We start from the raw sequence: 24,932 nt of genomic DNA on the forward strand, positions 1-24,932 counted from the left end.
ATCTGACAGTTGTCCAGAAGACAATCATTGACACCCTTCACAAGGAGGGTAAGCCACAAACATTCATTGCCAAAGAAGCTGGCTGTTCACAGAGTGCTGTATCCAAGCATGTTAACAGAAAGTTGAGTGGAAGGAAAAAGTGTGGAAGAAAAAGATGCACAACCAACCAAGAGAACCGCAGCCTTATGATTGTCAAGCAAAATCGATTCAAGAATTTGGGTGAACTTCACAAGGAATGGACTGAGGCTGGGGTCAAGGCATCAAGAGCCACCACACACAGATATGTCAAGGAATTTGGGTACAGTTGTCGTATTGCTCTTGTTAAGCCACTCCTGGACCACAGACAACGTCAGAGGCGTCTTACCTGGGCTAAGGAGAAGAAGAACTGGACTGTTGCCCAGTGTTCCAAAGTCCTCTTTTCAGATGAGAGCAAGTTTCGTATTTCATTTGGAAACCAAGGTCCTAGAGTCTGGAGGAAGGGTGGAGAAGCTCATAGCCCAAGTTGCTTGAAGTCCAGTGTTAAGTTTCCACAGTCTGTGATGATTTGGGGTGCAATGTCATCTGCTGGTGTTGGTCCATTGTGTTTTTTGAAAACCAAAGTCACTGCACCCGTTTACCAAGAAATTTTGGAGCACTTCATGCTTCCTTCTGCTGACCAGCTTTTTAAAGATGCTGATTTCATTTTCCAGCAGGATTTGGCACCTGCCCACACTGCCAAAAGCACCAAAAGTTGGTTAAATGACCATGGTGTTGGTGTGCTTGACTGGCCAGCAAACTCACCAGACCTGAACCCCATAGAGAATCTATGGGGTATTGTCAAGAGGAAAATGAGAAACAAGAGACCAAAAAATGCAGATGAGCTGAAGGCCACTGTCAAAGAAACCTGGGCTTCCATACCACCTCAGCAGTGCCACAAACTGATCACCTTCATGCCACGCCGAATTGAGGCAGTAATTAAAGCAAAAGGAGCCCCTACCAAGTATTGAGTACATATACAGTAAATGAACATACTTTCCAGAAGGCCAACAATTCACTAAAAATGTTTTTTTTATTGGTCTTATGATGTATTCTAATTTTTTGAGATAGTGAATTGGTGGGTTTTTGTTAAATGTGAGCCAAAATCATCACAATTAAAAGAACCAAAGACTTAAACTACTTCAGTCTGTGTGCATTGAATTTATTTAATACATGAATTTCACAATTTGAGTTGAATTACTGAAATAAATGAACTTTTCCACGACATTCTAATTTATTGAGATGCACCTGTATACAACAAGTCAACATTTAACATTCAACCCCCAGTAATATCCCTCCCCATTCACCAACCCCACACTGACCCCCAACGAACACCCCGGTGGTCACACATAATAACACAATATGCTCAAGGCAACATTTAAATAAATGTCCGAATTAAACACTCTGGACACTTTTGACCACACCAAGTGCAAATGCTAGATAACGGTGTGTGACTTAACTTCTCCGATTAGTTTGATAGAAAGGCATTGCAATGGCAAAATAGGGGCAAGAACTTCCTGTTCAATACAAAACCAGGGAGGGGCACTCTCAGGTGGAAGCGACCAATGAGCCAAATGTCTGAGACCGAATGCATAATAATAAAACAAAATCTTGGGTAGGCCTAGCCCACCTTTGTCAATCAGCCTCTGTAATTTATTGAAATGTAATCTGGTACATTTACCATTCCAAATGAAGGACTTCGCTATGCTATCAAATTGCTTGAAATAAGAGAGGAGGACATCAACAGGGAGAGATTGTAACAAGAAGTTAAATTTTGGAAAACAATTCATTTTAATAACATTAACCTTCCCAATCATAGATAAATGTAATGAAGCCCACCTGCCTACATCACTCGAAAACCTTTTTATTAAGGGGTCAAAATTAACTCTAACTAAATCAGACAAATTTGCTTGGAATAAAATGCCCAAATATTTAATGCCCTGTTTGGGCCACTGGAAGGCACCCAGCAAGGAAAGCCATTACTGGGCAGTACGCTGTCAGAGCCAAAGCTTCAGATTTAGATCAATTGACTCTGTATCCTGAGAACTTAGAAAAGTAATTAATAATTATATGGAGGCAAGCCATAGATCTAATGGGGTCAGAGACAAATAATAAAATATCATCTACCTAAAGCAAAAGCTTATGCGCCACACCTCCTGCCACCACCCCTGGAAAATCCTCTTCCCTTCTTAACGCAGCTGCTAATGGTTCCAGGGCAAGACAGTACAATAATGGGGAAAGAGGGCAACCCTGCCGGGTGACCCTATCCAGAGTAAAATAATCTGAAATTAATCAATTTGTTTGTACCACCGCTACTGGGTGTCTATAAAGTAATTTAATCCATCCAATAGAAGTATTCCCGAACCCATATATTTGCAAAATCTTAAAAAGATAATCCCATTCTACCATATCAAATGCCTTTTCAGTGTCAAGTGAGATGGCAGCGACCGGAGTCTGATCATTCGCCACTGACCACATAATTTTGATGAAACACCTAATGTTATCAGAAGAGCTGCGGCCCTGAATAAACCCTACCGATCTGTATGTATAAGAGAAGGTTAGCCAGAATTTTTGACAATATATTTACATCTAGCTGGATCAGGGAAATTGGACGGTAACTCTTACACTCGCTTAGAACTTTGTCCTTTTTAATAATCAGTCTGATCCGGGCTTGTGTCATGGTTGGCGGAAGCTTTCCATTCTTTAATGATTTCATATAAACTTCTAACAAAAGTGGAGCCAGTTCTGTAGCAAAATTCAGCAGCAAAACCATCTGGCCCCGAAGCCTTGCCTGTAGGCAAGGCCTTAATTACCTCGCCAAGCTCCTCCAAGTTTATCTCAGAATCAAGAGAATTTTTTTGCTCATTCGTCAATTTAGGGAGTTCTAATGGTTACACAAAGTTTCTAATGTCTTCATCAGTAGATGAAGATGTGCAACTATAGAGATCAAGATAGAATTCTTTAAAAGCATTATTAATATCAATGGCTGAGGTAAATATTTCACCACCAGCAGATTTCACTGAGGGAATGGTAGAAAAAGACTCTCTCTGCTTTATATATCTAGCCAAAAGCTTCCCTGCTTTGTCCCCCGACTCAAAATATGACTGTCTTGCCCTGAATAGCCAAAACACCACCTTCCGGGACACAATGGTATTATATCTGTATTTCAATCGGGTCAATTCTCTGAAGCCATCAGACGACATTCGGCACATCAGCTCTGCCTCGGCACTTTTAATATTCCCTTCCAACTCCACGAGTTCCCGTGCTTTGGATTTTTTGATGAATGAGGCATACTGTATGATCCGACCCCTAAGAACCACCTTAAAGGACTGAGTCCATCAAAAGATTAAAGTCTCCTCCCAATATTATATCATGAGGGGTGCCAGCGGCTAGCAACATCTCATCAAGATCTATAAAAAAAGCCCTGATCATCAGTGTTAGGTGCATAAATATTAGCCAAAATCAACCTTTGCCCCTGAATTTCTGCTAACACAATAATGACTCTTCCTAATGATTCTTATCTTTAATCTGTTTGAGACAATTGAATTGTAGATGCTTACTTATCAATGTAATGACTCCGCTGCTCTTACTTGAGCCACCATTAAAGAAAACATGTTCACCCCATATCTTCCCAAATTTTTCAGCTTCCTGCAGGGAAAGATGCATTTCTTGAAGAAACACTATATCATATTTCTTACGTTTAAGAAAATAAATAACCTTCCTTCTTTTTATGGGGTGCCCCAACCCATTCACATTCCACGTGGAGAGAGACATTCCACTCATATTAACATCTGACATTTTGACATATTAGAAAATTAGATTGTGTGTCAAAAACAAAATTATAAAGACCTCATTCCAATATTAGAACAACAAACAAACCCCAAACTTCCCCCAGAACAAAAAAAAAACAGAAAGAAGAAAAATGTGCGCATTATTCCCGCGCACAACAGCGCCAACTGGCGTCCATCCCTCTAAACTCAAACAGTCCATGTACGCCTACGAGAGCCCCCGCAACACTTTTGCCATCAGATCGCTCGAGTCCAGTGTTTCTATACAAATTTTATGAGACAGAATTACACAACAGAAAATAATCTATAAAACAAACTCCAGCCAATATGAGGCATAAGCACAAAGAACATGTAGATTCATCCACATAACTGCCCCGAAGGTGTGTTCCTTCACAAAACAAGCTCCAGCTGCTAGCAGAACCAGCAAAAAAAAAAAGGCCAATCAGTTTCCTCGGGCAGTCAAACGAATGATCAGTGAGCCGGCCCATTCAGCTGTTACATGAGTTTAACACATGCCCTAATCACTCTAATGATTTGCAAGAAATATTCCACAAAACAAACTCCATCCAATAGGAGGCATAAGCACAAAGAACGTGCAGATTCATCCACATACTGTCCCGAAGGAGTGTTATTCCAGAAAACAAACTCCAGCCGCTATGTGGAACCAGCACAAAAAGAAACAAAAAAGGCGTTCAGTTTCCTCGGACAGTCAAGTGAATGTTCAGTGAGCCAGGCCCATTTGGCTGTTGCATGAGAGCAACAAATGCCCTAATCACTCTAATGTTTGCAGGAAATATTCCCCAAAACAACCTCCATCCAATAGGAGGCATAAGCACAGAGAATGTGCAGATACATCCACAAACTGTCCCAAAGGAGTGTTATTCCACAAAACAAACTCCAGCCGCTAGGTGGAACCAACACAAAAAGAAACAAAGAAGGCGAGTGAATGTTCAGTGAGTCAAGTCCACTCGGCTGCATCAAAAGCATCACACGATTACTTACTCATTCCATTGACTTTATAAAGGACATCGCTTGCTGTGGGCATGTCAATATTTTACGGCCATCCTTAGTATCTATTCTCAGTTTTGCCAAGAACATCAGTGCAAAAGCGACCTTCCATTGATGTAAGAGTTTCTTGCATTCCTTGAATCGATCACGTTTCTCTCTTGTCGAATTCGCAAAGTCTGGGAACAAGAAAATGCTGTGGTTCTCGCCTCGCGTAACACTAGATCTTTATCGAATGATCTCAGAAATTTGGCCAGAATTGATCGGGACCTGTCTCTCTCAGCGGATCTCCAAGCCGGAACTCTGTGAGCTCGCTCGATGTCCAGCTTATGGCCTGTTATGTCGAGCAGACTCAAGAAGAGCCCATCTAGGAATCTCACCATATCTCGGCCTTCTTCGTTCTCAGGAATTCCAACAATTCGGACGTTGTTTCACCGGTTACGATTCTCAAGGTCTTACAACTTTTCCCAGATGCGCTCCAAGTCCATCTTGGTCATTAGCAGGTTAGCAGCTAATTCCCTCTCTGATGACTCCAGATAATCGATCCATTTCTCGACGTCCCCCACTCTTGTAACCAACTCTCTCTTGTCTCCATGGCAGTGATCGATCGACATATTACAGCAAGATCCTCCAAGTCAGCAATGACCTTCACCAGCATTGCCGACATGCTCGACAGTTGATGCTGAATCTCTCCCACCGCACCATCCAAACTGATTTCCCAGTCTGCGGCCCTGTCAGGGGTATCAGCTTGAGCACATAAGTGCCTGTTAATGTCTCCAGAACCCCAGGATTTTGAATTCTTTGACATATTGTCTTCATAGAAAAGTTATGTAACAGGGTGTATCGAATCTCACCAGTTTATGACACAAAAAGTGTTAAAAACTAGCAAAGTGCACAGAGCTCGCCGTTCAAACGTCTGACCCTCGCATGGCGCCATGCGACTCCACCATGTACAGTGTTGATGCTAATAGCTGTGTGACATATCAGTTTTACTGAAGGTCCAAACTACGATTTAGTACTATAACGTTGGCAATCATACTTTTGAATTTTGGGGATGGCACCTTGAGTGGACAATAACATTTTAGGGGTTATTAGTGTTAAAACGTTTGGCAAGCACAAGAGCTTCGGTGATAATACAGTTGCAAAAGTCTTTTGGAAAGATATGAATTGTAAATTAATTATTTTCCATAAGGCTGAAATCTTTTCTCTGACTGAAAACAGTTAGCTCTCCTGAGTTTAACTTCTGAATTATGACCCAGAAAGCAAGCTCCCCTCCCCACAGCAGCAAATCACTGGATGCATTTCTCAACCCTTTTCCTTGGCACAAATCAACATAAATTTCAGAAAACATTTCACAACCTTTGAGTGATTTCTCCACTGAACCTGATAAAAAGACGTTCATAAACATGCTCATAAATATCACCATAGTCAAAGTTACATCGCCTTTGCCGAAAGGTAAAATATTTGCTTTCTGTGCACTAGTGTCACCGAATTGAATTTTACTGTTTTCAAACAGGTGTCCCAAACACTCCTCATGTTTTCCATTGGTCAACCAAACAGACAGTCCTACTCTAAACTCACTCTATTGGTTGAGCCGATGTTGCTGTGTCAGACTGGTCAGGATGATTCGAAAGCCCAGCAGAGCCAGAGTTTACATGTCTGGGCTGAATCAACTTACAGATTGTTTACTTATAGTTGTGTCTGCATATTAAGCTGGGATAAAAGAAAGTATTTCATTATCAAAAAAATATTCACACCACCTTAAATACTGAGAACACAACCATTTTTGCCAATTTCTGGATTAATATGTGTAACAGACACAATCACACGCTCTACTGAATTAGAGCCGAATTATTTTACCTTTGTTATAATAGTCAACCTAAAACAATGGAAGCAGTCCACTTTATTAAGATTGATGGAAATATATAAGAGAGAGATAGACAGAGACAAAAAGACAGAGAAAAGTGTACACAATGATAAAGGAACTGAAATTGGGGAGTAGATTTATATTTTCATGACCAATCTAGTCCCAAACAGCATTAACTGAACTCATGAGCTGTAGACAGCTAATCTTTTGATATGGGGAAGTAAACAAAGTTAGCCACCGTTTAATGGCTGCTGATCCAGAGCAGATGATAAAAGATACAACAGGCCCAGACCACACAGCTTAATGACCCTGAGAGCAATACTCAATTTTCAGGCTCTTGGTCCCCATCATCACACCCTGTTGCAAATTTAAACAAGAGTGGAAGCTGGACTCTATAAAGTTAGAAGAATACAGTCTTAGAGAAATTAAAAACAGCTTTCGAGAAGTCAACTATAGCTCCCTCATAGTTTCGCAAGCTCTCCTGCTAGGATCCCTTGCAAGAATATTATATTTTCAGACTATGTGACATACAATAACAAGTGTGTAAAGCTTGCAGTCTTTATCGTTGTTTAATTTGGTTGATTTATGAGGTTGCATCAAGGATGAAAATTCTGTGTGGCTGTGAACGGTTGCAACCTGTCATTTACAAGAAAGAACATCCAGTATTGAATTAAGATGTATGCGATTACAGCAAGGGAATGAGAGTCATTAAAACACTGAGCTTGATTAATTCACATAGTTCTTAAATCTTCAGCAAAACAATGTGTGGTAAGAATCCATTGGGAGGCACCTCAATTCTTCTCATTGTAATTGAGTCCAGCTACAATATTACCCCACCCCTAAATTCCAAAATCCACAAAGCCGGAACCAAAACAAGCAATTCCACCTCTTCACCTCCATAGAGACGAAAAACATCTTGAGCATGGCTGGTTTTGTAAAGATTTTCAACTAAACACAGATGTTCTGCTTCTCTGTCTGGACAGTTGTCAAATCTAACTTCTTAATTGGTTTTTATTTGAGGAAATGGCTGTTCTTTAACCAGTACTTTAAAGAAAGTTTGTCAGATGGCTGCCTTGTGGCAGAGCTTTTTATCGTACGGCCCCCTCTGCCTGGTGTGAATTGCTCCTCTGTGTGACCAGCCAAGGATCTGCCAGGGGAACCCTCTCTTTGTTAGGTGAATGGGCACAGCCAGACCATCTTTAAGCACACTAATGTACCATGGCTGGACCACAAAGGCCATGTAGTAATTTGCTAAACATAATGGCATGTCTTTAATTTGGGCCGATGGGGGAAACAGACCCTTAAAAGCGAGCTTACAGATGAGGAGTCCCATTCTAGTTCCTACTCTATTCATATCGTAAAAGGGCTTGTTTTTTTCCGGCTCATTGTCATCCTGAACCAAATGTGTGCAAACAACGGTGGGTGGAAATTAAAACAACGCAAGCAGCTTCTGGCCTCACTAAACAGGCACAGTGGACCATAAACAAATAAAAAGAAGCTTCTTCCCAGAAAGGCAATATGACTGAGACCAAATTTGCAGCAGCAAAAATAATGACATTTAGTGGGGCTTAGGTCACTGGTAGGATAAACTTTGGGAGAAGGTGCAGTGTAGAGTAAGAGTGAATATGTATATTGCATCAGGAGAAAGGAAGTGCAATTTTTAGAAGGGGCATGGGGGACCTTGCTTGAACACTGGCTGGACCATAATGGAAAATGGTGAGTTGGAAAGTAGCATTGGTGCTCCAGACATCGTTGAAGGCAATTCCTTATCTTCAATCCTGAGACTTTTTTCACCTGGACATTATTCCCCCTAAAATTCTTGAGGATTCTTCTTTTATCTTGGAAAGCAGCCAATGAACTACATCTTCCCTTACCAGTTACACAACAATAAAGATGCATATTCAGACATCATCTTCAGTAAGGTTTGTACATCAAAAGAATTTGCTACTTTCATACAGACTTACAAAATGTATTTTCAAAGAAGTTGAACATGATAAAAGTCCTTGTAATTTGTCAAACACATCAACATACAAGCTTTAATTAGCTTACAAACAGCCAATTAAATATGTCAGCCTCTCCTACAGTTTCTTTTGAGAATGAGAAAAGAGCCCCAGGCTGTGCCATTCTATAAATGGCTGCAATGAAAGTTTCAGTCCTTTTCTCTCCACCAGAATGCTCCTTTTCAAAACACTCAATTTCTGACATAGAATAAAGGGATCTGACTTAAAAGGCTTCCTGACTTTGTCCCGGTAACAGAGACAGAGAAGTAGAGAGCGAGAAGTGGAGGGGTGACAAAAACAAAAGACAAAAGGGAGTAAGAAAGAGAAAAGGAGGGAACCTCATGCAGCTTCTCCATGAAGGCTGAAGTTCTTGTTAAACAAAGCTAAGTTTAAGTCCATCAACAGTGTGGTAGAACTAACCATGCTACAAAAAACAGATTAAACCAGCTTAAGCTCTTCCAGCCTGATTAAACCATCTGAAAACCAGCTCTGCTAGGCCGAGCCAGCCTTAACCAGCTCAGACCAACAAACCATCAAAGGCTGGTTTATATATATTTTTTATTTTATTTTATTTTATTTTTTTAGCAGGTTTGGGAGTTTTACTTAGGTTCCACAAACAAAACATGCCCAAAATTAAAATTTTTGAATGTGCAATTTCTTGAATGTGCAAGTGATACTGCTGCGTTCACTCTGTTGTATGTTGTGTTGGGATAATGAATTCCTACAGAGTCTGTAAAGGAAACAGAAACTACTTACACAGGCATAACGAATACGTCATCCTCAAGTTTGCAGGGCTGCTGCAGAAACAGATAGCAATCCTTCTGTAGCCTTTGGATAGAGAATAAGAGGAAGCACATAAGACTTTTATTTAGTAAAGTGAAAAAGAAAAAGCACACTCTGTTACCCAAACACTCATAAACAAATCACTAACGCACTCAGTGGAATAGAAAGCGAGGCCCTGGAATGCTGTTGAAAGGGAGAACTGGGAATGGCACATAAGAAAGCACATAAGCCTCAGCTACTAAACAGGGTTTCCCAAACTTTTGTGTGTGCTGAACCTTTATGACCTAAATTATTTACAGTACTTGTGGCCCCTGACATTTTAAGTAATTATTTCAATAAATATATTGAATAATACATTTAAAGGTGAAGCGTTCTATTTCTGCACTACTAGCAGCACCAAATGGAATTTGCTCATTCAAAAATAATGACAAATAATGAATAATAATGTTTCCAAACAGGTTTTCCAAACACCCACACTGGCCCCTTTTCAATAAACTAAGTGTTGGAGGCGCATCTGATTGCATTTATTTTGTGATTGTACTGACTTGCTTAACTTGATTTGTACTGTACTGGGCTGGGCTGGGCTGGTCAAAAGTCCATCCCCTAAAAAACGCACCTACAGCATCCCACGGCTTAAACAACATCCGTTTCTACTGATAAGAGCAAAGTACTGTTGTCCAGGACTTAATTAAGATTATGAAGAGCAAAAAGAGACCACCCCACTTCATAAGCCTCTGCCAACCAGGCACCAGGCTTTGCACTCTCCTTGTCTCTGAGGATCTAGCGAAGGTTAGTCCAGCATTGTATAGTGCAATGAGAGTGAGAGAGACTGGGCCAGAGTAATTAAGGAGTAAATAATGAAGCCCTTCAACGAACCCCTGCTCCTATGATCTGATTGACTAAGACTGAGTGCCAAGGCCAAGTTCAATAAATCATTTAATAACCACTGAGAGTAACTGCCTTAAAAAGGTCACTAAAAGGAAGACAGAAGTTTCAGCCACAGGCCTAGCAACCATAGTATAGTTAGATTCCACAGGTGGTCCATCTTCCTATAAAAGCTCTTCAGCAAGACACTTTATGACACTCAACTGCATTGTGTTTTCCTGCCTAGACTTTTATGTTTAATTTTTGAATGTCTTTATTAAGAAACTTTCAGGTGTGCAGCTGGCAGAGCCTTATGGGGCCTCGGACAGCCAGGGGCCTCCAAACCCGCAAACCCCGAATACTGGGACCCTCATCATGGGAATCCTTGGGAATTTTACGATTGCAGTTCTGACTCCTCTTAACGAATCCAGTTTCATAAACAGTACCACAACCGATTCTTTTAGCACTTTTGATGATGTATTAATGAATAAGAATGCAATTCTTATATCCTTTTTACTGACCTGCTTTTACTGATAATTTCAGATTTCGACAATAGATATAACAAATCACACAAAAATGTTATGCAATTCTTCTAAAAGGCATGTTTCCATAGACTTTGTATAAAAAATATAAATCAAAACATGTGACAATTTCATTCATTCATTTACTCTTTTATAAAAATAAGATGCATTACAATAAAATGCATCTTTAACAAAACATTTTCATATGAACCACCAGTCAGTATAACTGCAATGTCTGAAGTCTCACAAGCCTAAAATACAAACTTACATAACACAGTAATAGTTCTTATATCATTTTGAGTAGGACATGATGAAATTCATAACTTGCGCATCAGTAAGATAAATTCAGTAACTACTCTGAGTGATGTATAAGTGTTTTTGATTCACTTGGACCATGATCCGGCCCTGACAGCTGGTATAGACTAACTTTCACTGTACAGAATGTGAAAGCTAAATCAGAATGTTAGCCTTGAATAAATTGCACTTCAAATTGAAATGTAGATGTACAACCCCTGAAAGATTTTCCTTGGAACGCCATTAAAGAGGCATTCTATCAAAACATTAGAAATCCCTCAAGATATAGTAGTAATCGTTGTTAATGACATACAATAACCGTTGTTCAAGGATCTCTTTGGGTAATACCAAGTTTAATGTTACCATTCAAAGCTTTACCATTTAATGGTTTTTCACAGCTGGGAATAAGCCCAGGAAAAATTATTCATTAAAGGACGACTAAATGAGGCTTATGCAAATCACCATGTTGGGTGCGACAAACTGCTCACTGTGATAGGAATGCGATGTTTCAGCTCACTCCTAAGCATGTTGCTGCTTGGGGGGTATTGGGGGGAATAGGGGATGGCAGTACTCTCCAAACAGCCAGGTGTTCGCTGTGGGATAAACATTTTCTAACAGGCTCCAACAAGATCCCCAGGGCCTGAGATTAAGTGAGTCTAGCAAGATACAGATTCAGAATGCTGTTGCAGGTGGGAGGGAGGGGGTAAGGGAAGGCTACAGTTTGATCTCAAAGTTTTAATCTGGCCATGACTGTAGCAAACTGATTATGCCGTTTAAGCAGTAGTTTTATGGTGATAAAAAAATGCTCTTCCCATATCTTTTGCAGTGGTGTCAACTTAATGCTGGCCTTCTACAGCCAAATGGAAGGCATAAAAAAGGAAAAACAGATGTAGTTGCTGTTAAACTGGATTCGACTACAATTAGCTTTAAAACAAATCTCAGCGTAGTTTACACTTAAACATCTGAGCACAAAAACATAATTTTTACTAAGTTTTGATTAAGTTTCATTAAGGAGCTGTGACATTTTTCCAATGTTACAATACCTTCTCCAGTCCTGATTTAATGTGCAGAGACAACAAAAAGTAAGCCATTCATTATCTGATTTCCCGAAAACTGTTAAAACTGTGGTACTATCAAAAAGACTGCTTTATTGGTTTGAGCATCCCCACTAGCCTGACACAACAACAGTGGGTCAACCGATAGCATGAGTTTTGGACTTTTATGTTTGTCCAACCAGTGGTAGATGGGGGAGTGCTTGGAAACCCTATTTAAAAACAGCAATTATTTTTCAATTCCTTTGGTGATGTTAGTGGCACAAAAATTACTTACTTTACTGGCCATGTTCACAATACATCACAAAAAATATAATCCGATTTGGGCCATATATTATATAGTTCTCCATCAGACTCGTATACATGTTGTTCATTATTTGTCAAACATGAATCTGAACAAAGGAAAAAGACTGAATCTGAGAAAAAAATGGAACTGAGCATTTAGGCCTGTAATGTGAACGTAGCCATTGTCTGTATCAATTGCATGTAGTCAGCAGGAGGCTGGGTATGATAGAGCCACACAAAAGGTGGCCAGTGAAAGGCTGAGAGGCACTGTCTAAGGCGAGAGGACCTCCTAGGTCAGTAGCCAATGTGATGGGTTGGTGGCCTGGTGTGACTGCAGTCAGATAGACCAAAGCTGCAGTAATTATGTATATATACAGTACTGTACAAAAGTTTTAGGCACTTAAGATGTTTCATAAAGTGCAACTATTATGATTTTTAAATGTACCTAATTTTGTTTTAAAGGTCTCATACAAAAGATTTACATGTATTCAAGGTCAAAAAACACTTTAATTTGCTCATAATTTAAATTGCAGCATTACCTTTTTTTCCAAGTGTCAAAAATGACTCCATCAATGATCCATATTAAAGGATTCATTCTAAACTCCTCCTTTCAGAGAGCCTACTCTGCTCTGATTGGTCAGATGTCCCAGTCTGTTGTGATTGGTCTACCGCTTACAGCGTGTGTCGGAAAGTAAACGGCCACTACCATATCCGAGTTTCAGCTACATCTGAAAAAATTTCTGTTTTACCTTACCAGTTTGAACCCGAGTCCGATAGTGATACATCAAAAGATCAACCCGAAACACCATCACAAGCATGACGAGAACAGGACGTTTCTCTGTGGTAAGTTTATATGTAGTTTGTCAATAATGTGAGTTAGCCGGTTAGCAGAGGCCAACAGCTAACAGGCTAACAGCCTGCACTGGCTGAACATGTAAACAAACCAGAGGTGGGTTTTTTGTTACCAAATTACGTAGGTTAGTACAGGAAGTAAGTCTGGAATTACTAACGACTCGTTTCCGGTGTTCAGAGTCGGTTCTTTCTTTTGGGTGTCAATAACTCCATATTTCATGCACTTTGATTTTTGAAACTTTGCAGACTTTTTTACATTCACAAACAGCTATATTACACACTACATGAAAGGTAATATTTGAAAAACCATAATAGGTGCTCTTTAAGATGGTTATTTATATCTTCAGCTTTAGTGTTTCAATAGGAAAAATACATTTTAGACTCCCAAACATTACTTTTGCAAATAGAAAAGATTAGAATAGAAGAACAAGGTGCTCTGCAAGAGATGGCATTGCCCACACAGAGCCCCCCACTGAACATCGAGTCAGTCTGGGATTACATGAAGAGACAGAAGCAATTGAGACAGCCTAAATAGATAGAAGAACTGTGGTGAATTCTCCAAGAAGCTTGGAACATCCTATCTGCCAACAACCAAGAAAAACTGTGTCCAGGTATACCTAGGAGAATTGGGGCTGTTTTAAAGGCAAAGGTGGTCACACCAAATATTGATTTAGCTTTTTTATGTTTACTGGACTTTGTATGATGTTGATTGATAAATGAAAACTATTTATGGCATTATTTTTGAAGATATCCTCACTATGCAACATTTTTCACAAGTGCCTAAAACTTTTGCACAGTACAGTGTGTGTATGTATATATATATATATATATATATATATATATATATATATATATATATATATATACAGGATATGTGTACACAGATGAGCCAAAACATTATGACAACTCACAGGTGAAGCGAATAACGTTGATCATCTCCTAACAAGGCCACATGTCAAGGTATGGGTAGATTAGATGGTAAGTGAACAATTAGTTCTCGGAGTCAACATATACAATGCAGGAGAAATGGGCAGGAGTAAAAACCTGAGGGACTTTGACAAGGGCCAAATTGTTATGGCCAGAAGACTTCAGAGCATCTCTAAAATGGCAAGGCTTGTGGGGTGCTCCCAGTCAGCAGTGGTGAGTACCTACTGACAGTGGTCCGAGGAGGGACAAACCAACGACAGGGTATTGGGTGCCCAAGGCTCTTCGATACGCGAGGGCAACAAAGACTACACCATCTGATCCGAACCAACAGAAGGTCTACTGTGGCACAAGTCACAGAAAATATTAATGACATTTACGGGAGGAATGTGTCACAACACAGAGTGCATCGCTCACTACTGTGTATCAGTAGACCGGTCAGAGTGCCCATGATGACCCATGTCCACCACCAAAAACACCTACAATTGGCATGTGAGCGTCAGAACTGGACCATGGAGCAATGGAAGAAGGTGGCCTGGTCTGATGAGACACGTTTTCTTTTAGATCATTTGGACGGCCGGGTGCATGTGCATCGTTTACCTGGGGAAGAGATGGCAGCAGGATGCACCATGGGAAGAAGGCAGGCTGGTGGAGGCAGTGTGATGCTCTGGGAAATATTCTGCTGGGAAACCTTGGGTCCTGGCATTCATGTGGAGGTTACTTTGACATGTACCACCTACCTAAAGATTGTTGCAGACCACGTACACCCCTTCATGGCAACTGTATTCCCTGATGGCAGTGGCCTCATTCAGCAGGATAATGCGCCCTGCCACACTGCAAAAATTGTTCAGGAATGGTTTAAGGAACATGACAAAGAGTTCAAGGTGTTGACTTGGCCTCAAAATTTCCCAGATCTCAATCCAGTTGAGCATCTATGGGATGTGCTGGAACAACAAGTCTGATCCATGGAGGCCCCACCTCCAACTTACACGACTTAAAGGATCTGCTGCTAACGTCTTGGTGCCAGATACTACAGGACACCTTCAGAGGTCTTGTGGAGTCCATGCCTCGACGGGTCAGAGCTGTTTTGGCGGCACAATATTAGGCAGGTGGTTTAATGTTGTGGCTGATCGTATATATATATAAACAGCCCCTAAACAGCAAGTAAAAATAAACTGAACTGTGACTGGTCACTTTATACGTTTGTCAGATTGATCCTTCCTATCTAAGTGGGCGGTACATAGACAGAATAATCTGCAAAGTGTACCAGACATTATGCTAAAAATCAACATGAGCCACCATGCTCGTTTTAAGGCCATGTGGTAATTTGGCTTGCTATTAATATTTGCCTTCTTATATTATACATTTTTGTGTAATACAGTAGTGAATATTCCCCATTAATGGAATACTCACACATAACACAGTCACTTTTGAGGGAAATGCCAATACAACACTATATTATTTCACATGTTTAAATTACATAAAACACTTCACAGTAAGTCATGAAGATGTATTCAAATAGAGCATATATTAACAATAAATTAGACAATTTAAGCAAAATGTGTAACTGATTAATTTTAGATTATTTTTAACAGACAACACTCTGAATTCTGTGAATTCTGAACAGAAATATGAACGACTGCATGACCACATAAAGTGAGTATCACAGTAAAGTGCACTGGAATTACATGAGCTATACCAAGCATGTAAATGGATAAATACAAGTTCTGAATTATAGTCTCCATCTCTTTTTTGCGAACAATGCACACAACATCAAACATCAGCGACATCAAAAGCATAGATCACTGCCGAGCTTCTACAGCACTCTTGGTATATCAAAAGTTCACCTCTTTCAGTTTATGACAAAAAATAAAATAAAAATCCTCATCTCATTGTCAGAGATCTGATGCTAATGAACACACTGGAACTTTTCTATAATGAAACTGAATTAAAAGTCAATGGATGAAGTGCCAGTCCAGTGAGTAATTACTGGCAGTCAGCTGAATCACAAAGCCACAGAATGTGCTCCCTCTCCTCGCGGACAACAGGGTGATTAACGATTCAATGTAAACCTCTCGCTTTAATGAGATCATTACAGAAAACAAATAACCCCTGAATGGGCGATCTAACTATCTTGTACAAAGCATCAGGGCATAAAATCATGCATTCGGTTTACCAACTTAATGTGAATCTGTTATTCTTTACATCTAGCTGTCATTTCTGAATATTCCTGTACAAGCCCTTTTAAACATTACACATTTTTGGGCTGGAATGAATGAGCTCTCTCTCAGTACTCAATACAAATTTTAATCTAACACATATAATATGCTAAGGAGTTTATTTAAACAACTCTATTGATGATCAAGTTGCCTTTGAGTTAAATGTAAACATATTAAACCTAAAAATTAATGTTGCTGACATTTAGTTGGTTTAAAATTCATTTAATACCTTAATTACCTGTCAGCGGTAGCAAGAAACAATGATATAATCTACAGATATACAAAGAAGCCAATGAGTGAAAGGTGCACTTAGTAATTTGTTGTTTGTGTTTCACTAGCCGATACAGCAGCGGTCTTAAGGACTGTTCACACTAAATCCACAAAAGATTTGCAATGATAGGTCTATTCACACCGAGACCAAAACAAATAAAATATAATAATAATTTCACCCCGGTACAGTAGGCTGCATTGTTCTACAAACATATTTATTCTGGTTTCCTGCAAGGACCTTTCAGCATTCAGCTGTCAATGCATGAGATTAATACATTTAGTGCTATTAAGGTTTGGTTATGTTCTTTCTAAATTTCTGATGCATTTTGAGGAATATAGAATGTGTTTTTGTATGAATGACATGAGTAAAGAGCACTTTTGAATAAATATATGTCCTGTGTTTTATTTTTAGAATAAATATTCTAAAAATAATGTGTTTTTGTGTGTGAGATGAGAGTTTTTGTGTGTGAGAGGAGTAAGCACAGGAAGAGACACTCCGATGTCTTTATGTTTATACACATTTATAATACATATACACATACTGTATATACAAGCAGATTCATGAACTTCAACTATTTAGTTTTAATTTTCATGGGGGTGTAAACTCAGCATCTGTACGTCCAATGCCAGTGTTTGCCAGTTGATTAGCGTCATCAATGAGTTGGACTGTGCAGAAACAGGGACTCTGCAAACATGATAAAATCTAATTTCTCATTGGTCACTCAGTTTTCTTCACAGTCCAAAGAAAAACAAATCTGACTGCTCTCCATAAAAAAATAAAAATAAAACGGACGATTTGTGGGACCCGGTGTAAAAAGCGTGAATGAGCCTTTTTACTTTATACTGACTTTATACATGGGTGGATGCAACATCACACAAAGGTGAACATTTTCATTACTGATGCCATTTTAGAAAAACCTTATTTACAAGTATATTTGTCACCTATGATCTCACTTTGAATTCGGCAACGGTATGTCAAACGTTCTGCTGAAATCAGTCTGTGCTTACCAAAAGTTAAACCACTGCTCCCAGTGGCCGAAGCTGGTAGTGTTGTTGAACGTACTGTAAATTATGTAATACAATCAACAGGAATGCATATTTTATTAATCATACACCCTAACACAAACCCCAAACTTAAACATAACCGTCAGTGGAGTAAAAATGTAATCTTGCAAGGAACATGCAACCTCCGAATCGCACGCATCATTGATTATGTGTATGTAATTATTTCCTGGTTTCCACAGGACCAGATCCCGTGTCTCTGAGGCTGCTTGTGTAACACACTATCAGTAGTGCCACAGGAAAAGATAAATACATTTGAAATTATGCACAGTTGTCTGATGGGATATGGCGCAGTAAATTGTCAGAATGGGGTAGATGTCAGGGTACCAGAACATTCAGTAGCAACATGTAGATTTCCTGTGTGATCATTTAAACTGAAAGTGTCAGTGTCAGTGGTTACCAAGATAAAGTGCTGGCTATGTATTTAGTGGGTCATGATATGTCTGGAGCCTTCATCTCATGTGAGTTAATAATTTCAAAGATATTTGACAAAAGCACCATTTATATCTTTAGGTGTAAACCATAAACCATGTGCTGGACCGACAAGTCCAATCCATTGGGGCCCCACCTCACAACTTACAGAACTTAAAGGATCTGCTGCTAACGTCTTAGTGCCAGATACTACAGGACACCTTCAGAGGTCTTGTGGAGTCAGAGCTGTTTTGGTGGCACGAGGGGGACCTACACAATATTAGGCAGGCGGTTTTAATGTTGTGGTTGATCGTTGTATATATATATGTATGTATACTGCAACAACATGGCTAAAAATAGCATTTTAGCTTAGCATAAAGCTGACAATTTACACAAGGTTTATTTCTATTTCTTCTGCTCCAAACTTACTTCAAACTTCTCTCTGCTCGTATGAATGTAACACATCATAAGAAAGTGTTTCACCGCTGTTCAAATGCACTTTGGATTGCATCATTTATATGTATAAATGTTTTCCATATGAAAGGACTAAACATTAAATGAAACAAAATGACAATAAAATGCAAAGTAATCTCTTCAGTAATCAGAATACCTTTTGAATGTAACTGTATTCTAATTACCAATGATTTAAATTGTAACTGTAGTGGAATATAGTTACTAATATTTTGTCTTTTAAATATGTAATCCCATTACATGTATTCCTTTACTCCCCCAACCCTGTATATATATATATTACATAATTTGACTGTCATTTAAACGGAAGTTTTGTGATCGACTAGTCGAATAGTCTAAAGAGAAACCAACCTTCAGAAAACAGTAAAAGAAAATGTTTTTATGCGACCCATTTAATATACTTAATCTATTCCAAATCCGATGCTAAATTCTACTGAAAAGGGGCATTTATCTGCAACGTGCTCGCCTTGAATTATGATCATTGTACATTAAATATAGAACATGACACGCATTCACTGAATTGAAGTTAGCGAATATTTAACAGGCATATTTATTGAAATCAATTGAATGAATAGTGCAGGATCAATGGAACAACCCTAAAAGCCTGTTCTAAATGGAAATCACCAAGTAAAAGTCACTTAACATATTAAAACAGTCAGGACATTGTTGAAAATAATTAACAGGTAGACTAAACCAAATCTATGAGAGAGAAAAAAATGCGCTGAAAAGTCACACATATTTCACGCCATGCTGTCGTGCATTAGCCATTGATCTAATATTAAAGCTGTTCGGTAAAGAACATTAACCAACAGTTACGATGTAAAAAAAAAAAAAAAAGTAGCAATAGGATAGAAAAAATAGGCATGTGATGTAGCCTGCAGTAAACCTAATGTATTCTAAACATGATGTTCACACAGAATAAAATATAGTTTAACACGTTAAGCAGTCGGCACCTCGTTGAAAATAGCCTTCTTAATCAGCAGATTAAAAAAATTGCATACCTAGTCTAAAACAGTTATTTTCTAGGCTACTTACTCAAAAGCATAAATTTTTTGATGAGTAAAATTAACCCGTCGACATGGTCCGGTGAAAGACGGGATTTGACTCACCTGAGGCGGCTATCCTGCGCTTGATAAAGCCTGCTCAGCGGGAAAATAACATCCAAGCATGCACAGATGTAAAGAAGACTCAAATATGAAAACATCCATAGGGACTTTCAAACATTTGGAAAGCCGATTCCCACACCACCGAAGTGATTTCATAACTACTATGCTGAGTTTGCTTGTCTAGCGAGAGGACATTTTCCTGCGCGTGCCACGAGTGAGAGAGGGAAGAAGCTCACGCAGCCTGAGGTGAAATTAAACTCTGTATCTGCTCCAGATATCCTCTTTTTTTAAATAATATTTGTATTATTAATTCTATTCAAAATATGTAACATTAATATGACAGTAATTTAAGTGCAGCCTCTGTAAAAATATAAAGCCAAACATAAATGTGTAAAAATTATTATCAGTTTAATGGGGGGAAATATTAACCGACTAGTAATTCCAGTGTCGACTAACAGCATCAGAACCGTTTCGTCGACTAGTCGACTAGTCTCGCACATGCCTAATATATATATATATATATATATATATATATACTGCAACAACAGCCCCTAAAGAGCTTGTCAAACAGCCCCTAAACTGTGACTGGTCACTTTACATGTTGGTCAAATTGATCCTTCCTATCTAAGTGGGCGGTACTTGGACAGAGTAATCTGCAAAGTGGACCAGACATTATGCTAAAAATCAACATGAGCCACCATGCTCTTTTTAAGGCTATGTGGTAATTTGGCTTGCTATTGATATTTGCCTTCTTACAGTATATTACACATTTTTGTGTAATACAATAGTGAATACTCACCATTAATGGAACACTCACACATAACACAGTCACTTTTGAGGGAAATGCCAATACAACACTAAATTATTTCACGTTTAAATTACATAAAACACTTCACAGTAAGTCATAAAGATTTATTCAGATAGAGCATATCTTAAGAGAAAATTTAAGTAAAATGTGTAACTGAGGAATTTAAGATTATTTTTAACAGACAACACTCTGAATTCTGTGAATTCTGAATGGAAATATGAACTATTGCATGACCACATAAAGTGAGTATTTCATAGTAAAGTGCATTGGAATTACATGAGCTATACCAAGCATGTAAATGGATAAATAAAAGTTCTGAATTAAAGTCTTCATCTCTTTTCTTTGAACAACGCACACAACATCAAACATCAGCGACATCAAAAGCATAGATCACTGTCGAGCTTCTACAGCACTCTTGGAATTTCAAAAGTTCACCATGTGTGAATTTTTTTTTTAAATTGCTTGCAGTACCTTTAAATAATGAAAAAATAATGGGGGGAAAAGACTGTGAGAGAGCATACTGTTTATATCATAATTAAACTGGAACTCTGTCATGTTCTTGAGAAATCTTGGGTTGGCTCACAACTACGTTGCAATGACCTCTAGCTGCTTTCAATATCGAACACAGCTGTTTTCCTTGTCTCCTTTCCTTTCACAGTGGGCGTTTAGACCAGTAGAGTACGCTCTGAATAGTACTAAGGCAGGAATCTGCAGCAGGGGGAGAGTCTGATCTGCAGCATCTCTGTCAATGTCATAATTAAGACTTCAGAGGGCAGATGTAAGAGGAAAGATAGTTAACGAAGGATCAAATGTACACTCACAGATAAACATCTGTGAGGTCCAGCACTCATTAGTGGAAGAGATCTAAAATAGATAAGCAATGCATTTTGAGATCGTGATTGGAGAGCTGGAGGATCAGGCTTCGAATATTTGACTTGTCTTGCGTGGGCCAATGTTAAAGTGATCGTTCACCCAAAAAGGATACAGAATTAATATTTACTCACCCTCATGATGTTCCAAACCCGTGTGACTTTCTGTCTTCTTTTCATAACACAAGAGGAGATGTTAGGCAGAATGTTTGTGAATGACAGCCTCAGTCACCATTCACTTTCACTACAAGGAAGAAAGATGCAATGACTACGTTTACATGGACACCAGAAAGTGGCTTATTGCGAGGAAGCCTCATTCCCATTTACGTGCACTGTACAAGCGGGGTACTCTTTACTCATTTATACATGCGGCTCAATCAGTAAGCAGCTTTCTCCACAGCAATGTAATTTCCCTGCAATGCTATTATATTCTCTGTTGCTTTGCATTACTTTTTTCCAGATATTCCAGTATTGTTGCTGTGTTTGTTTCCTTAACTTTCCATCGCAATCTACAGTGGAGTTGTGCTGCAATAGTGGGGTTTCCCTCTTACCTAAAACTCTGGGATTCCCCTAATGTACAAACGCATATACACAAATGTGAGGGACAGTCTATATTTTACATAGGTGTGTATAAATGGCTATATTTTATAGTGCATGTGCTTTTCTGTTCTCCCAGAAAATGTGTTGACTTGTTGTTGGGCTCCATCTTATGGTTGTTATCCAGTATATTCACGCACATGCACACTCCTCAAAAAACTTGTAAGAAAACCATTACAGTATGTGTTTACATGAATACATAAGCTGTGTTCTCCGGGAGAAACCTAACACAGAAAACATGTGTTGAACTTGCTTTCTCTTAATCCCTTAAACGGCAAAAGGAATTCAGCGTTCTCATTTACATGACGTTTCAAAACTCAGCTTTCTACAAAAACCCTGGAATAAACAGTTTTCTTAAGTGCATGTAAATGTGGTCAAGTGAATGGTGACTGAGGCTCTCATTCCTAACATCTTTTGAATTCCTCGGAAGAAAGTCATAAGGGTTTGGAAAACCATGAAGGTGAGTAAATGATGACAGAATTTTCACCATCAACCCTGCTGAAAAGACTAGCATAAGGGGGTGTTCATAAGGGTGCGTTCTCTTGTTCCATCTGCGTAATGTTTTTAATTGTTTGTCTTCACATAGGTGCCAGCATATTTTTAAGAAAAAGTGTCAGTTTTAAAATAACTGACCAATCAAATTAATCAAGGGAAAGTATAAGCATTGTGTGTGTATTGAGTGTACATCAGCAACGGTAACTTTAAACGTGGCTTCTGTTCACTTTCACTCTAGCTGTTTTTAACGCAAGAATGCCTCCTGTGTGAACATCCCTTGCATTTCATCTGCACAATTTGTTTTTTTTGGGGGGGGGAATTTCCCCTTTTTCTCCCAGTTTGGAATGCCCAATTCCCAATGTGCTTTTAAGTCCTCATGGTCACGTAGTAATTCACCTCAGTCCGGGTGGGGGAGGATGAATTCCAGTTACCTCTGCATCTGAGATCGTCAACCTGCGCATCTTATCATGTGGCTTGTTGAGTGCGCTGCAACGGAGACATAGCACATGTGGAGGCTTCACGCTATCCACTGCGGCAACCACGCTCAACTCACCATGTGCCCCACTGAGAACGAACCACATTATAGCGATCACGAGGAGGTTACCCCATGTGACTCTACCCTCCCTAGCAACTGAGGCCAATTTGGTTGCTTAGGAGACCTGGCTGGAGTCACTCAGCATGCCCTGGGATTTGAACTAGCGAACTCCAGGGGTGGTAGCCAGCGTCTTTACCACTGAGCTACCCAGGCCCCCTGCACAATTTTTTAATTGTTGCTTTATGTAGACATACCTCAGACAGATGTCTTTGAACATTGTGTCACAATTTGCTTGGTTTTTCAGCATCTCGCACCATGAGCAACACGGTCGCTTTAATTAACGTTACTTAAATGTCACGACACTTAAATTCCTAAGAGTAGGCCATAGCATGACAGGGCCTGGGACAATGTTCCTACCCGACAATGGTCCTAGCCAAGAGCATTAACGTATAGATTTAAACAGTTCAAATTTTAGAAACATGTCTCAAGACTCCTGAAAATCCATTGCTATTTTTTAATACCCCCAAGTTGTGTTTGGGAAGCTGTGTCTCTACCATTATTTTAAATAGCTTATCCATCTTCTTTGGCTGATCAGATAAGTTTAGCTGGTAAACAGCATGACTATACTGGTCCACCAGCTAGACTGGCACCAAACCAGCACTGACTAACATAAACCAGCATGAATGGTCCTTTCAGTAGGGAACCGCTGTCATCCTGAGCTTTTAAAAAGAGGCTGTTGTGTTTGAAAAGGCAAAATAAAGTATTTGTGTTACAGCTAAAACAACTCTGACAACTGATCTGATATTCCACAAGAAGTCATTTAGCTGTCAACACTTTAATATCAGTCCTGAGATTGTTAACAAATGCTCACAGTACAATAAAGTTAATGTTTTTATAAAGCACTCAAAATGTCATTTATGGCTATGTTTCTGGTTATTAAACCTATCTCTTAAAGCCCTATCTATCCCATTAATTAAATAAGAGGTGCTCTTCAGGGACTGTTAATGGTTCCCCGTCAATTCAAGATCGCAGACACCTACTTTGCTCATGCTGATGCTGTAAATCTCTCTCAGCAAGAGATGTAATAATAAAACCGTATCTGACGTTGGCATTGAATTTAGTTCTATTGACAATGACACCACCTTCCAGGAGAGAGAGAGAGGGGAGGAGAAAGCAAAAGAATAAACACAGCATAACGGCAGCACAAATTGGCCGTCTATGTTTAACAAGCTTCTATTTTATGTCTTGTTTATTCCACTCACAGCACAGTGGCAGCAGTTCTGTCATTTTCCAAACCCTAATAAATAGAAGCATGCTTTGTAAAGTCAAAGCCTAGGCTACAGCTACATTGTAAACTGCTGAGGGCTGCCGGGCTTGACGCCAACTGAGACGCAACGATGTGTTTACTGTTAACAGTTGAAGGGAGATCGGTAGGTGGGGGGAGGCATGTGAAGTTGGCTCAGCGTTGGCTCTACATATCTAAGTACCAGCTCTGGGTGTTTATAGACTGAACAGACCTCCCTAGGCCATCTGAATTGGAACTGGTACCATAGGGTGTACAGAGTCTGATGAGGTAGACTTTATGCTTCTTTTCCAAGAAGTAATGGAAGGCATCAATTCTACCAGTATAGAAGATTCTCAAAACTTTTAGCACTGGTGTTGCTCTCTGTTGGAGGTTTCTTATGGCTTATATCTCTCCAAAAATATCATCCTGAAGAAAGCGAGGGGACTGGTTATGTAACAATGCTTAAGTCTTTTGGTGTATAGATCTTAGTTATGGTAAACACCATATTTAATTTTAGGCAAAATTGAGGCAGTGAATATTTACAGTTTGGAGGG

The 24,932-nt window shown here is 39.3% G+C and overlaps 1 protein-coding gene across 5 annotated transcripts in view; it reads right to left on the minus strand.

The window, feature by feature from the left end:
- Positions 1-24,932, minus strand: part of LOC127446925 (semaphorin-5B-like) — a 258,511-nt gene that overhangs the window by 206,070 nt on the left and 27,509 nt on the right. For 4 of the 5 annotated variants that reach the window (XM_051708262.1, XM_051708261.1, XM_051708258.1 and 1 more), the window contains exon 2: positions 9,432-9,503. The exons of the other annotated variant lie outside the window; for it this stretch is intronic. The gene's annotated coding sequence lies outside the window, so the exon portion shown is untranslated. The remainder of the gene's footprint in view (positions 1-9,431; positions 9,504-24,932) is intronic. 5 annotated transcript variants of the gene reach the window in all.

Source organism: Myxocyprinus asiaticus, chromosome 10 (genome assembly GCF_019703515.2).
Source record: "Myxocyprinus asiaticus isolate MX2 ecotype Aquarium Trade chromosome 10, UBuf_Myxa_2, whole genome shotgun sequence".
NCBI classification, from domain to species: Eukaryota; Metazoa; Chordata; class Actinopteri; order Cypriniformes; family Catostomidae; genus Myxocyprinus; species Myxocyprinus asiaticus.